This window comes from Odocoileus virginianus, chromosome 24 (assembly GCF_023699985.2).
Source record: "Odocoileus virginianus isolate 20LAN1187 ecotype Illinois chromosome 24, Ovbor_1.2, whole genome shotgun sequence".
Taxonomy (NCBI): Eukaryota; Metazoa; Chordata; class Mammalia; order Artiodactyla; family Cervidae; genus Odocoileus; species Odocoileus virginianus.
Window position 1 is genome coordinate 36,332,831 of NC_069697.1, and position 16,277 is coordinate 36,349,107.

Below are 16,277 nucleotides of genomic sequence, written 5' to 3' on the forward strand. Positions count from 1 at the left end.
CCAGGCTTCCGTATCCTTCACCATTTCCTGGATTTCACTCAAGTTCATGTCCATTGAATCAGTAGAAAACATTGTTTTATTAAAAAAAAACCCCCACACACACACAGTATATATGTACCTAAACTTTCCCATCTTTTGGCCCAGTCTTAAAAAACTCTGCCAAATAGTACAATAGAAAAAGTACACCTTTGTAAAATAAAGAGACCCTGATACTCTCTATATGAAGTTACCAAGTAATTTAGAGTCTCACTATTTTTTGTATAAGAGCTAAGCCCAACTTGTAAGGTAGGTGCCCAAGAAGAATCAAGGTTTTGGTGGGAATATATGCTGGCCTTTAGTGACTATCTGACAAATGAATGAAAGAAACTTCTGTTTCAGCAAAACTCAATGAGATACTCTTTCTTGAATTTGCAATTCATTACTTCAGTTGCCCACTTGCTTCTGCCATTCTTTAGTTCAGTGCAGAGTGGATTAGAGTACGGACTAGGGAGGATCTCCCACTAACTAGTGTGATCATCATCAGGTTGCTTAACTTCTCTGGGTCTTAAATTGTATCACTTGTGAAAAACTGATAGCTATATTCAGTGAGTGAGTACATGTAAAGCATTGAGAATTGTTTGGACATCTGGTTTATTTTTAAATGGTTTTAAAAAAAGTAAAGATAAGGATTCTGAAATTAGGTTTAAAATAAATAAGAATCCAGCTATACACTGTTTAAAAGATACACACTTAAAGACTCAATTACATAAAAAGTGTGATTGAAAAGGAAATAAAGAGATATGTGTAAAATAAAAAACTGAAAGCTAACTGATATAACAATATTGACTGCAAACAAAATAGACTTTAAAGTAAAAGATAAGCAAAAAAGAGCTATTTGATGTATAAATGAAATGAACAGTGTAAGAGTAAAAGGTAATCATATTGATCATATGTGTACTTAACTGCATCTAAGGGCATTGCAAGGAAGAATGAATAAATGCACAATCATGTAAAATTTTATCATAGCATTCTAAGGAACTTTCTGTGAAGACACGAAAAGGTAGTGTGACTAATACAAAGTAGATTTATATAGTTAACAACCTTAATCTACCCTGTGTGCTGCGGGGAAAGGGCAAATTAGCCAAGATGGTGTATTCAGACTCTCTCGCCCCACACTTTGTAAATAATTATGAAACAGCCAAGATTGTTTTAGCACTGCTACATGCTAAACACATTTAGCACATGAGTACCATGCAGTGCTCACTTGGTCACAGGCGCCTTTGAGCAGGAAGCCTGTAGGAGCCTCACCGTGAAAGCTTCACCTCTGGCCGCTGCTGCATTGGGGCTACACTGGAGCGACATCACGGCTGTATCATATGCGTTTACATTATGGCTGCCGCCACGGCTGCTGCGCCAGTCGGGAACGAGGCCGTGTCATGGCCGCCATGCCACCCCGAGAGAGAACGTGTCTGCAGCTCCCACAGCTCCTCGCGTCTCCTTCCAGCCTTTTCGCTCACACCCTGCCTATCCGGGGTTCAGCCAGCAGTGCGGACAGTGCGAACAGGATCAGCAATCCATGTGCTCAACTGTTGAGTCGCGTCTGATTCTTTGTGACCCCATGGACTGTAGCCCGCCAGGCCCTTCTGTCTTTGGGATTTCCCAGGCAAGAAGACTGCAGTGGGTTGCCACTTTCTTCTCCAGATCTACCATATGTGTTTGTTTATTAGTGCTGTGTAAGTATGTATGTGTATATACATGAAAATATATGTATACTATATACATATAGATTATATTCACATACATATGTTTATGCTCCCATGTACATGAGTGAGAGGGGAAAAAGAAAGAAACTTGTACCACCAAATTATAGAAATGTTATTTTAAAACTTGCTACAAAAATCACAAATATTGGGTAATTAAAGAAATATAAATAAATATAGAATAATGAACAGAGCACACACCATGTTTTTTTGACAAAAATGCAACAAATTTGAATAGGTGAGGGCACAATTCATAAATATGATATAGACATTAAAAACATACCTCTAAAAAATTCATGATGAAGAAACAATGATCTTCCCAACCCAGGGATTGAACCCAGGTCTCCCTCACTGCAGGCAGATTCTTTACCAGTTGATCCACCAGGGAAGTCCACAAAAATTATAGACATTTGCTTGTCATAGTACTGACGATTCTGTATATTGAAACATGTGGTATGCAGATAATGTAGTAAATAAAAGAAAATATATAGTCTAAAAGGCATATGTGGAAATCAGGAAAAAAAGAAGGGAAAATTAACATGTGTAGTATTTAACTTATGAATTAAGGACAACATTAAACCTCAAAAAAGTAGAATTGGGGGATAAATAGAGTAGAAATTACTGAAATAGAAAACAAAAAAAGATTACCAGTATTCAATAAAAATAATATATAGAGACTACCAAAGAAGATAAACTGTTGACAGTATTGGACTAGTAAAAAAAAAAAAATATGTGTAGAATGGTAGAAAGGAAGATAAGGACATATCTATATGTAGTTAATTTAGTAGTTATTTTACAAATACCAGTTCGGTATAGACGCTGTAAATAGTGGACGTTTTCTTGTAAAAAGGAAAATATAATCCCTTAGATTAGCTTAACAGCAAATAGAAATTTGACTATGACTAAAAAAATGAAAAAAATCAAATCAGTAGGGAGGGAAAAACCTCTCAAAAATCACCAGCCTCAGTTTTAATTAAGAATTGTTTTCTTCATCTCTAACATATTAGTACAAAAAATGGATAAATAGTCTAGTACAACCTGATTCCAAAAACGAGTGTAGACGTGCATAAAACTTGTACTTTATGAACAAGCAATATATACCCTTGGAATGCAAAATTGACTTAACATTAGAATGATCTTTTAACAGAATACCCTCTATTAGTAAGTTAATATTGTAAAACCATATGCTAATTTCAATGGATAGTAAAATTCTTTAAATTTTATAAAGTCAACATTTATTTACTCTGAAAACCTTTTGATAAAGGAAAAGATATGAGTTCCTCAGCTGTGAAAATATATAGCACATCTTAGAATCAGTATTGAAAACAAAGCTTTTTCTTTAAAATCAAGAATAAGAGAGGGAAGTTTGTCATTATTTTATGTAATTGTAATGTATTTAAGACTGCTCTAGAAGCCTTAGCCAGTACAGTAAAAAAGGAAAAAAAAAAATGAGATTAAAGAACTGGAAAGGGAGAAACAAAATTTCATTATGTGCAGACAGTATAATAATTGTATGAAAAAAAAGTCCAAAAGAGCTTATAAATTCACAGATTATTAAAAGATTTCAGCATATTCATTGTACATAAAATGAATTCATGAAAATTATGCAGTGACTTGTGTTTGAATTCTGGTTTCTTTAGGTACATGCTAATTTACTCATGCGATTTCTGAGTATTTAACATAAACTCCTTGAACATGGATTCCTAACCTGAAATACCAATATAATTCTACTTTCCTTGAGGGTTGTGAAGATAAGCACTGTTTATAATATCTAGAAACATTATTTTCCCTTCCTTATAAAGTTCATATCATAGGCCACAATGAAGGAAGACATTAGATTACCCTTTTCATATGACACGTTAATAACTCTAATTACAAGAAAATAATTATTTTTGCAGAAAACTTTCTCCTAATAGAAAGTGAATACAATATGAGTGACACTTTTTACCAAGAGACATTGAACCTTAAAAATGGTTACCTGGCTTTCTTCAAAGTCAAAAAAGAAAGTTACCTGAGAGATTGGTTCTGTAAATTGGATCTGGAGTAATCTTTCTCAGTTACACAAATATACACCAGCTGATTTCTATGTCCCAGAAAAATACTCAGGAAAATGGGGGCTTTACATTCTGGACAAGAAGAGCCTCTTGCCCTCACCTGTATTGCCAGTCACAGGAGGGAAAATGAGAAATTACAGAAGCACCTGGATGCAATAGGTGAAGATCTCGCCTTCTTTTTTAAAGATTAATATTAAAATTTTTTGAATGCATTGAGATAATGCAACTGAAATCTGCAGAAAATAAAGATGCCAAAGGTCTCTAAGGAAAACTTAACAGGTAAGGAAAGAGAGAAGGCTGGACTGGGCCCTGGGCTCAACTTCAGGGCGGTTTTGCATTTTCTTTGAATAATAATTATAACACCCAGCAGGTGGCGCCAGTGGTAAAGAACCCGCCTGCCAATGCAGGAGACACGAGAGGTGGGTTCCATCCCCGGGTCAGGAAGATCCCCCGAAGAAAATGGCAACCCACTCTTCTTGCCTGGAGAATTCCATGAATAGAGGAGCCTTGGTGGGCTACAGTCCAGAGTCTCAAAGAGGCGGACACGACTGAAGCGACTTAGCACACCGCCTCTTGTTCTAAGTGTGTGTGTGTGTGAGCAATAACTCACTGTGCTCACTCAGTCATGTCCAGCTCTTTCAACCCTATGGACTGTAGTCCACCAGGCTCCTCTAAACCTCACTAAATACTTGCCCTTGAAAAATTCAATGAGGAAGGTATGATATTCTAGCAGTCTCGTGTATCATGAGTCTGTCTCTGGGCTCTGATGGCGTGCTTGAGGGGAAATGGCTGAATTAGAAGCGGAAACTCAAGAGTGAAAAGTGTTGGATGGACTGGAGCTATTTTTTCAAGGAAAAAAAACAAACACATTTACACAGGAATGTGAACCAGTAAGAACGTATCACAGCTGTGGACAGGCAGACATCAAAACTGCAGACTGTGCAGGTCCTGTTTTCAACAGCGACACCTTGTGGCAGACATAAGTAAAAGCAGTCAATGGTGAGGATGGATCGGACTCCAGATCTCTCTTCATTCTTTCACCTTCATTTTAAAAGTAGGATTGGGTTTTTATTTTTCTTCCACAGGAGTGAGAGAAAGAGAGAAACCGTGAGACTCATGTTTATTAGATCAGGAGGTAAATTAAGTGTTTACTGCGAGTATTGGAATATTACATTAGAGTATGGGAAAAACAGGACACTATTTTTTTCCCTACAGTAGACTGTGTACACTTTTCTTCTGTTGTCATAGCAAGCACAAAACCAGATTGTCGAACTCAATGCCAATTATAGTAAAAGCTTCTCTTTCAATGGCCTGATAGCAGTCATTCCTTCTGTCTCATGAATGTGCTCTGGAAATTTTTTCTTGTTTTTATTTGTTTTCAATAACTAAATAAAAGATTTTATATTATGATTTAAGTTAGTTTGAAGGTTCCCCAAATATTCTTGAAAACAGGCCAGACATACATTAAAAATAGCAAACTCTTTGGCTTTTTCAATAGTGATAATGAAGTGGAACACACATATTCACGCAATTACATCCTTTCAAGATATTTTATATCAATAACAGCAAATTCTCATCTCTTGAATGAAAGTGTTCATGAAAGACATATTGGAAGCAGAAAGGCACTGATAAGACACTATGGAGGTTTACAGAGGCTTGGTTAAAAATAAGCATTTTTTTTTTCACCAATAAATTCAAGATTCAAATCTTAAGCAACAATGGCCTTGAGTCTTCCTTGAGACTCATATGTAAGGGCAAAGTTGTACATAGGAACATAGGGGGCATTTGGTGTATGTACGCTTCGGCCTCCTGTAATCTTGCTGAGCTGAACTTGCATGCCCTCTAACCTGGGGAGAAATGAAGCTCAAACATAGGTCTAAATCACCTTTCCTAGCACCATTCATGCTCCATGTCACCCCACCTTCATCTGACTGCATTCTGACCCACTCAGACACACTTCAAATCATTCAGACTTGTGCTAGGGCAATTTCAAAAGAAATATTTAATTCAAAGCAATTCATAATTTCCTAATATCACTGTATATTGTATAAATATGATACATATAGTAATAATTGCAATATAAAATTATAGTAAATATTAAGGTAATTCGCTTATGGAAGTAAAAACTGAAAGCTTATTGTCTTGTGCAGATGTTTAAAATTAATCTTTCTTTGTCTATCCTTTCTTCTCTATCAAACTCAGTAATACTCATTTTATTGCTAAAGTCTTACTAAGGAAACAGGTTACCTTCAAAAGGAAACATTATCGTATATTCCATTAAACACAGCAAAACTTAAAATTTCACATAAAAATAGGTTATCCAATTACATGGTAAATGTGTCATTTGTTCATTGTCCAGTACACAATATATTTACAGGAAAATTACCAGGAACTTTTCAGCTGTATCAGATCTCAACCTTATATTTAGATGCGGTCATATATTACTGCTGATAATGTGATGTCAGTGAATAGATTGGAATTTTTCACTGTCCTTTATCAAGATAAATTGTTCTGTCAATAGCAAATGGCTGGCAAGTATTAACACTCTGCACACTATATGACTTTTCATTCCCTGCAAAAATTGTATTTAATGCTTTTGCACAAAATCTATGGCCGTGACTATCCTTATTACCTATTTAACTACCTTTTAAAAGGAGGATTTATTTCAGCAAATTAGGACCTGGGAAACAAGATGGTATCATGCATCATAAACTTTAAGTCAATACAAGGCAGGACACTTGCAGTTTGAATGGGAAAATACCTTGCTCTCATCTCTTGGTCATCCAATAGTATTAGCAATCTGCGTTGGGAGCAGCTGCTCAGAGCAGAACTTTATCTTGGCCTCCTTCCATCTACACTGCCACAGTGTCCCACAGTAGCAATTTGCTCATTGGCCTATTACTTTCAATAGGTATTCCAGTAATTGGCTATTTCACACTTGTAAGGCTTGAACCGGCAGAGAGCAAAGGCCAGGCAACCAGCCTGTCAGGGTCTAGCAAGCTGGTCGTTCATCAATTGTAATCAGCTTTTACAAGAGTGAGTGAATCCTCAGAAGCCTTGTTTGCTCTGATCAGTTTTGCTACTAGTATAATTTGACCACAAACAGAGCTGCCCTTATCTGAAGAATGTAAAAGTTGTCCTACAGTGACAAGCATGTTTGTTTATTCAGACCCCTGGAAAGACTGATTTGGGCTAAAAGGGGGAAGGGGAAGTTTTGATAATTCTGGGTTCCTTCTGTTTCTGCAGCCAGTTACTGAGCATTACACAATACACTTTCCTTTGTCAAAAAATAAACAGTCAGGGGGCATCGACATAATTTATTTTTTAATGAGAGGTTATTCAAGAGGGCTTCATCAAGTTATGAATCTAAGAATTAGATTTCTCAAAAATGAGGTTCACTCTGGCCAAAGAGGTTGGGAGTTTTTGCAATCATAGATTATTTTCAAAACACCTGTTTAAATGCTATTAAGAAATACACTGCAGTAGCAGAAATGGTGTGTGCTTATTGCATGCTTAAGTTCTCAGTGACCTGATTTAACATGATCTAGGAGAAACTAGAAAAATAGTTTGCCAGAAACTTAGGATCCATACAAATAAATCAACATGGATCTCACTCACAGTTAAAAATAGCAATTTTTCTCTTAGCTAATTCCAATATCTTCTGTCATTTCTTGTATCACTGAGTTCTAAGAGAATAGAATCATCTGCCACAGATCTTTTTCAAACAAAAAATATAAATATGTGAAAAAGAAACAAAATGTAGCACATTTAAAATTCTGATTGGCTTCAACTGCCCTCACAATTTTAGGGCCTAGGCATTTGTGTCATTGCTAATTTATGTAATAAACCCTGGGGGCTAGGAAAACTTCATCTGTATAAAGGGTACCATTTAAAAGTGCTTCTTAACAGCCAGGATTCATATTTTTCTCCCCACTGGTATCTCTTTTGCAAAAAGAAAAAGCCAATGCCTACTTGGAAAGCATGTGTATAATATTTCTAATGGAAAAAAACTGCTCTTTATTACCATGTCTACTATTTGCCATCGATTTAGCACCTATAATTCCTGCACAACAATCCCATGCTCTCTTTTTCCAAAGGTCCATTTGGTCTGTTGACCGGCTGCTGACAACACGATCTGTCAACAGCAACTGCCTTGAGCGCAAATAAAATATACAATCAAAAATTTGAACTAGTTCGTAAAGATTTTAAAAAATTCCAACTTAAAAAAATAAAGGGTAGGTGATTTAGAAAGCTGTTAGAGATGCTCAAAAATCAATTCTAAATTTTGAAAAGACTTGACTAAAGCTCTTCATAAATCTACCTTCAAAGAGTTATGCACTCTTCCTAGTTGAATAAATGAAGTGACACTGATGCATATCTAATTGTAATACATCACAGGATAATCTGTCAAGTCCCCAGTGCTCAGGCCCTGTCACCCCTCTTCATCCATTATTTATCTACAACCTTCATTGCCAGTGAAATCCCTGTGAAGTGAGTAGCATGAAATACTACATACTTAGCAAAAACTTTTGGAAAGCATATAGCAGGTAATGATCATTCAACACTGTGTAAATTGTTTCTGAGGGGAAAAAAACAAAGCATTTAAAAATAACCAGGATTTTCCCACATGAAATCAGACATTTCATTTAGCCAGACAATATATTGGATTTTCCAAACTAACAAAGTTCACACTTAGGTGAAACCATAAGGCCCCGAATGCCTTTTCTTTGCCATAGCGCAACCAAATCTCCATTATCTGCCTTGTACCATGACAGGGACTGGGGAGACCTTAAACAATGCAAGATTGAGATTATACAATGTCTACTTTAATAATAAGCAAGCAGATAAGGGCCCAATGTAATATATTTTTTTTCTTTCCCCCTCTTTTTCTTTTTATTAAATTGCCAAGTTTGATGAAGAAGTTGGATGAATGAGATGTACCTCCCTCCCATTTCTAGGTGTGGAATACCTGCCTCTGGCAGTTACTAGAAGCTAGTCTTGCTTTTCTGCCAGCTTTTTCTACCAGCTTGGTACACACCCCTTAGTTGGGAATGAGGATTTAGGAAAGTGTCCCAAACAAATATATCCCGGCTTTACAATCAGGATCACATGTTGCTGCTTTTGTTTTTTCTCATTTTAAGGAATCACTGTCATAAGTCACAATATAACCATAATTTTTTCAAACATGCTCTTAAACAATGAAAAGAAAAATACACACTTTAAATCATTTGAAGAGTTCAGCCAGGTACTCTGATTTATTCATGAGGGGGTGGTAAGACCAAAAAGCTACTTCAAGCATTTAGTAGTAGAAAATTATGGTTCCTGTAAATTAGGTGGCTCTATTTCTCTCCCAGTCCAATTACTAGCTTTATTATTTGTCAATAAAATAGCAAATAAAAAACTAGTCTCCAGATAAGGCAGTTGTTGCCATCTGGAGCTTGTGATACTTTATATTCTCAAACTGTGATGTGGAAGTTGCTGATACCGCCTTTACATCACCAACTGGTGCCCTGAGGCCCAAATCTTATACACTTTCCTCTGGAAAGAAAAATCATAATAAAAGAACAAAACATACGCACCATATACAAGGTAAGATTAGGCAAGTTGCTGTTTTATGGCCTTGTAACATTTGAACTAGAGTTTTGAAACATCCTTTATGATTAATAAAAGTCACAATTAATGTAGGAATATGATAGCTGGAAGCAATTCTAGTTTGATACAACAACTAAGCTGCTTGCCACAGCCTCACACAATTCCCCTTAAGCAGAACTGGCTTGTCCTATAACAGCTGCTTCCCATCACTTCCCTGGACAGAAGGGCAGCGGATTACATGCCTTTGCTATAGAGACCCATGCATCTCCTTGACAATGTGCAGGAAATCATACCATGTGGAAAAGACAAGTTTGCTTCTTTCTTTTGAAGATGTATGCTAAACTTGTGGGATCATTAGGTGATCTGTGAAATAACAGATTTTCTTTCTTTCTTTTAAATCTTTACTTGCCCTAAAGAAAAAACAATTAGCCTTTATGTTATATAGCTGTTAGGATATAAACTCAAGTTTGAGGATATAAATTCATGAAGGGTATAAACTCGTTTGTCTCATTTGGTTTGAGGTTCTCATGTTTGAAGAGGTATTATCATCATAATTATTTTAAATCAGAAGCTGCTTTCAGTCTTAGAAATCCAGACTCTCTCCTCTGAATCCAAATAAATTCTTCAAAATTGAAAAGACCAAAAACTTGTAGGTGAAGTAATTTTAAGTTTATTCTTACTTTGCAGGCACTGCAGAGAGTCTTGGTTCTATTTATTAGAGCAGTACTAACAATTCATTTAGGATGATGGTGTGACAGGAAAATAAAACTTCTTCTGATTGAATTTCAAGGACTCTTCTGTTTAACTAGCTTCAAGAGTCCTTTTTTGATCATAATAAAATTATTTGCCATATGGTTCAGATGCTTGTGATCCCCTCTCAATGAGAGGATTATGCATGAGATAAAACGCCTACTGTAGATGCAGCCAAGCTCACAGCTGGCTCTGATAATGCCAACAAATGGCTTCATCTATCTCAATGTCACGTAGGAGCTGGTGCGATGCGAGTCAGCCTGGAGTACAATTAAAATCTACATCATCTCTGAGAAAGGTGATGGAGGTGCTGACATCAGAGCTGTACCAGATCCATCCTCTTTCCCAGCGCAGCAGAAGATACGTGCTGGCCCCTTCACCCTGTCACGCTAATGATGCCCTGCTCAGCCCTTCCTCTGCACATTAAAGGTACTAAATCAAGGGGCCTCCTATTTAAAAGCTTCACCTTTATCTGACATTCAGTAACAAGATGTACAGTTTCTAAACTAAAAGTTGTGTATTCCTTGCCTCCCTTCTTTTCCTGATGAGATAATGCCATTTATGTCCATCAGTGAAATATAAATAGAAAAGTTTATGATCCATATGGCCTCAAATTGTAGCAATATGCAGAAATTTCCCTGTTTTAGTTCCACAATGTTCAACTACACTAATAAAATCAGGTTTGAACACCCATTTGTTCCAGAAAGCCAAATTTTATTGCTAAAACATCCATAACTCATAACAAGCAAGCTCAATACCAATTCACAGACAAGTTGCCTTTTCTGCATGTTTTGAGTAAAAATGAAAAGTGAAGTTTGTGCAGAAATTTTACTGTTTTGTTCTATTATATTAGAAAGGAACCTTGTCAATATATTTTATTAGCATGTCCAATGACTTTCTATTAAAATTAAATGGAATAGCATCTAAATTTCAGAATGAGGTTACTGAAAGTGACTTATATGATTTGTTCATTATTTATACAATTTTGTTATGTACTTTCTTCCTTCTTGGATTCTTAAAAGACAAAATTAACAAACCATACAGTAGTATGTAAATCTATAAACTAGCATGCAAATTTTTCATGTAACTGAAAGAGGAAAGAATCCACATCTGACAAAATACCTTATACTTTATTATTATTTTTTATTTTATATTGGAGTGTAGCTGATTAGTAGTCTTATGACAATTTCAGGTGGACGTCAAAGGGACTCAGCCAAAATACTCTATACTTTAGAGTCAAAGAAAAACCTGTATCAGATGCTTAAGTCCTTAACATATAAACATATGCACTTGTATGTATTATATATCTACACATCTGTAGATATGCATTGTATACATAATTATGTACATAAATAAATAATTATTTGAAACAATCCACAGGTTTTTTATTTTGTTGCTTTGCTTTCCTGACCCTAAAGTTAAGTAGAAAACCTTGTGTAGCACAGGGGAGATAATCATCAATGGACATGAAACACTTCAGATGTTGGTGTTTGTATACTCTCCCTATCTTTGATGCTCTAGTATATGCATAAAGGTAATTTTTAGTCAAGCCTATTTCAAGCAGTCTACTAGTGTGACAATTATGCTTTTACTCTATTCAGTTTATGAAAAATATATAAAGTCAATTATTCATTAATTTTTTTAACCAAAGAAGCCATATAACTATGTGATGTCTTAGGATAGTTTCTGTAGAATTCTTTGTAGTCACCCTACACTAGTTTTCAATTTTTTTCAATTTGGCTGTACGTTAGTATCACTTGTGGTGTTTTTAAAAGTAAAGATGCCTACGACTTACTCCTAGTATGCTGGAATTGCATCTCAGATACTAGGGCTCGACTTCTGTATAATAAGTTTCCACTTTAAGGTTCCTCACATGCTAACTAATGCACCAAGAAAAATGGAGTTCTGTATCTAGACATTGTCTAAAAAGTATTTTAAAAGTATGATTTAGCAACTATATGGAATATATAGCAACATTACAATAACTATTATTTATAGACTTTTCTTGCTTTAAGCAAAATACATTAATAACATTTCTAATATAAATTTATCCAATCCTGTAAATATTTATTATAATGTTATGATATGTTTAGCTCTATGCAAAGTACTGTAGGGGAATGTGAAGAAGCATAAGACATAGTTTTTATGTCCACTGAGTTAATCTCAGTAGAAAAAAGACATGTATCATATTAAGTAATAATCAAATACTATAACTGTCATATTGAATGATGCTTACAATGAGTACCAAAAGGCAGCTGACCTAGAAAGTACCAGTGTGCAGGCGTGTGTTGATTATTCTTCATGGAAATCTTTATTAAATATCCCTTTAGCAAAACCCACTGTTGCTTCTTAGAAATTATTATTATTTTTTAATTGTCACACTAAACTTCTTGGAGAAACCTGTCACACAAAGCAATACCTTATCTACTGTATTTTAACTGCTGGTCTTTAGTTGCAATAGGTTCTAGCCTGATAGAGCTTTGGTTTATTAACTGCAAGTGAGAGTTGCCTATAAAGATTGCCTTTTTGAAGAGAGAACTAAAAGGTTCTTAATTTTAGGAATGGGTGGGTATTTATTTATTTTTGATATAAATGTATTAATTTGAATATGGAAGTGTCCCACTTCTAATCTAAAGTATATATTTAATAGATTTCTAGTCTTCCAATTTTATTTCCAAACTCTTCTCCACCATAAAACAGTTAACCAGGTCCTTCCTTCAAAGACTTAAAAGAATACTAGAAACTTGGTGATTGAAAATGCCTTTGAAGAAAGTATCAGAAACATTATTCTATATAAGAAATGTAAGGCTCAAAGATATCAACAGAGCTAAGTCACTTAGTTATCAATAAAATATAAATAATTATTAGAGAGGGACAGAGAGGTCTTAGGTAATATCACTGTGACCATCATTTAGTTCAATTCTCTAAACTTTTTCAGAAAAATCAATCACAGAGCATCCATTATTAAATTCAATAAGTAAAGGCATAGTTATTTGAGAAATACTTAAGTAATGAAACCCAGAAGAAAAACTCTCTAGTGGTAAAAGAAAAAATTATAACCTCACTTTGACACGTGCTCACAACCCTTAAATTACCATAAAACTAGAAGATAAAAATATCTACACAAAATATGCTAATCTATGGGTCTGTGCTTTAGAGCCAAAGAGGAATATAAGAAACATGTAACGTAGAAATAAAACTTAACAAAGAAAAACTTTAGAGAGTCCATAAATAAGAACATGCAGGTTCCACATGTGGGTGACCTATAGCAGGCAGGGCAGAAGAGCCTTTCTGTGAGGAAGATGAGTTCAAGGTAGGCATCTGTGATATCAGACAGACCGGAATTCTGCCAGTCTCTGCCACACATTGTGGGGAGCGGGGCCACTGAGCAAGTCAGTCACCCTCTCCCAGTTTTAGTTTTCTCATCTGCACAATGGAGAAGATCGAGTGTGTATGAGGATGGAGTGTATGGGGACTGTCTGGGATAATACCTGGCACATTGTTAAACCTAAATAAGAGAGTAATAATAATGATGTTCAATAGGAAGAACAATTAGAAAAATTATTGATTACACCTGGAATATAGTATTTAATCAGAAGACTCTTTTCCTATGCTGAGCAACTGTATATGAGTTCCAGCAATTCTGTATATAATTCTTCTATTGAGCATATGTAACTAGATGGAAGCGGCTGCTGGTAAACAAATAGCTAGTGTATAAATGGTGTGCCATTGGCTACAATTCAGAGGCTTTGCTTTGTTTCTGTTTGTGCTGTACTCTGCACTCTTCACGTTTTCAACATCAAATCCTACTAATGGAGCAAGCTCCTCTAAGGCATTATGACAAATCAGTAAATTCATGTTGCTCAGAACAAAAGCTTTTCAGACAGATCCCTAGTGTTTAACATCTTCCCTTCCTCCTGATTGTCCCCGAGGCATGAGTCAGGGTAAGGGCATTATCCTTTAACTTGGTGGGAACAAAAGACATCAAAAACTTCTTTCTGGGTTTCATGTAGCCTGTAACTAAGGAGGAACTAGAGAGGGTATTCTCCCCTTAGAGGGTGCCTCAGTGGAATGCAGACTGTTAGAAAACTGAGGGAAATTCCAAGAGCAACTCAGAAACTGACCTCATGTCTAACGGCTGGGTCCTGCAGCATTCTATGGTTTTACGGCTGTTCAGTCCAGTTCAGTTCAATCACTCAGTCGTGTCCAACTCTTTGCAACCCCATGAACCGCAGCACGCCAGGCCTCCCTGTCCATCACCAACTCCCAGAGTTTACCCAAATTCATGTCCATTGAGTCAGTGATGCCATCTAACCATCTCATCCTCTGTCATCACCGTCTCCTCCTGCCTTCAATCTTTCTCAACATCAGGGTCTTTTCCAATGAGTCAGCTCTTCACATGAGGTGGCCAAAAATATTGGAGTTTCAGCTTCAACATCAGTCCTTCCAATGAACACCCAAGGACTGATTTCCTTTAGGATGGACTGGTTGGATCTCCTTGCAGTCTAAGGGAGTCTCAAGAGTCTTCTCCAACACCTAAACAATCAGCTAAGGCTAACACAGCTACCAAAGACTGGACTGTACATACTGTCTCACAGAATTCAGAAGGTTCCCAGCATTGTTGCAGGCTTCCGCAACATCACTAAACACCATGTGCTGAGGAGTAAGGCCTATGAATGTGCTCACTGACAGTATGATCAATTTACAAGGAGAACACTACTCACATACTTTAAAAACTTGAGGTTCATGTCCATTTCACTCACCTTTGTATTCCTAGATTCTAGAAAAGTTAGAGATCAAGTAAAGTAGATGCTAACTTGTCAAATTAATGATTAATGAATATAACTCCATCTTGGTAAAGAGAACAAAGAATGGACTTTAGATTTAAGACTCGTGCAGATTTAAACTCATAGATTCAACCTTTTATGGGTTCAGTTTTCTTTTATGGATGATCTGTACAATAATATAAGCTAGCTTGTTGGGTTGTTGGGATGAATAAAATGGTTTGTTCACAGTAAGTGAACCAGAGCACACAGTAAGAGTTCTAAACACTTTGTTATTAATAAGGTGTTGTGTGTGTGTGTGTGTGTGTGTGTGTGTGTGTGTGTGTGTGTGTATGTGAGGGAAAAGGCAATGAAAGAAAAGCTAATGTAAATCTTTCTAGATTTGAAGTCAGAATAAAGGAAATTACCTTCTAGAATTCTGTTTTTCATCTGCATAAAACATAAAAAAACTCTTTAAACAAACATTTTCCAAAGAATCCTGAACTGCTTGAGAATTTATCTCTAACACCAATTCCCTAAGGTAACCTGTGGATTTACCAATTAGTAATTGTTAAGTATTTGAGCTGAATCTTAAAATCACTCAACATTATTTCCTAACAAAAGAATAACAGGATATTAGTTTGGAACATTTTCCTGCATAGACTCCCACTTGCTACTCATTCTTCTCTTTAGTTGTTCAAAGATAAAATTGACTAAATGAGTGTGTCAGAGCCAACTCTCTACCAGATGAAGTCAGTTCTAAAAGGTCATAATAAAATTAGTAAAGGCAGATGGAAAATGTGCAGATAACAGCTGGTAGCCACCAAAGTGTGCACACTGGTACAATTGTGACAGTAGACATTGCTCTTTCATCTCTTTTCTTTCTCTACATGCATTCTTTAATTCCCAGGAACACAATTATCTTGGTGGTTGAAATTCAATAGTATACATTACAGATTGAGGGTTAGGAAGACATCATTAGGTTCTTAGCCAATATAGAATTCTACTTGTCGATACAGACTATCAATGAGTAAGCATGAATAGAATCCTGGCTTGTTAAAAATAGTTTTGGGGACTTGGATATAGATTCTAAAAGCTTAACCACCCAACACTGTTATTAGCCAACAAATCTTTTAAAATCAATTCTTCCCACTAATGTTAAAGAAGAGAAAATACAAATTATATTTTAAAAAACAGAGAAAAGATTTATGTCCTCTTATAATCAGTTTTCTGCCATTCAGTTTCCATAAACTCAAGTTTTTAAACAATTTAAAAAAATTCCTGTGATACTTCAGTTGGATTCTGTTTAATTTAATCAGCATTTAGTGTTTCAAAATATAAAATATAAATTCTAAGCATGTTTAACATGCTTATTCTTT

At 35.7% G+C, this 16,277-nt stretch overlaps 1 protein-coding gene across 1 annotated transcript in view; it reads right to left on the reverse strand.

The window, feature by feature from the left end:
* Positions 1-16,277, reverse strand: part of PDZRN4 (PDZ domain containing ring finger 4) — a 391,568-nt gene that overhangs the window by 203,532 nt on the left and 171,759 nt on the right. The gene's annotated exons all lie outside the window — the stretch shown is intronic.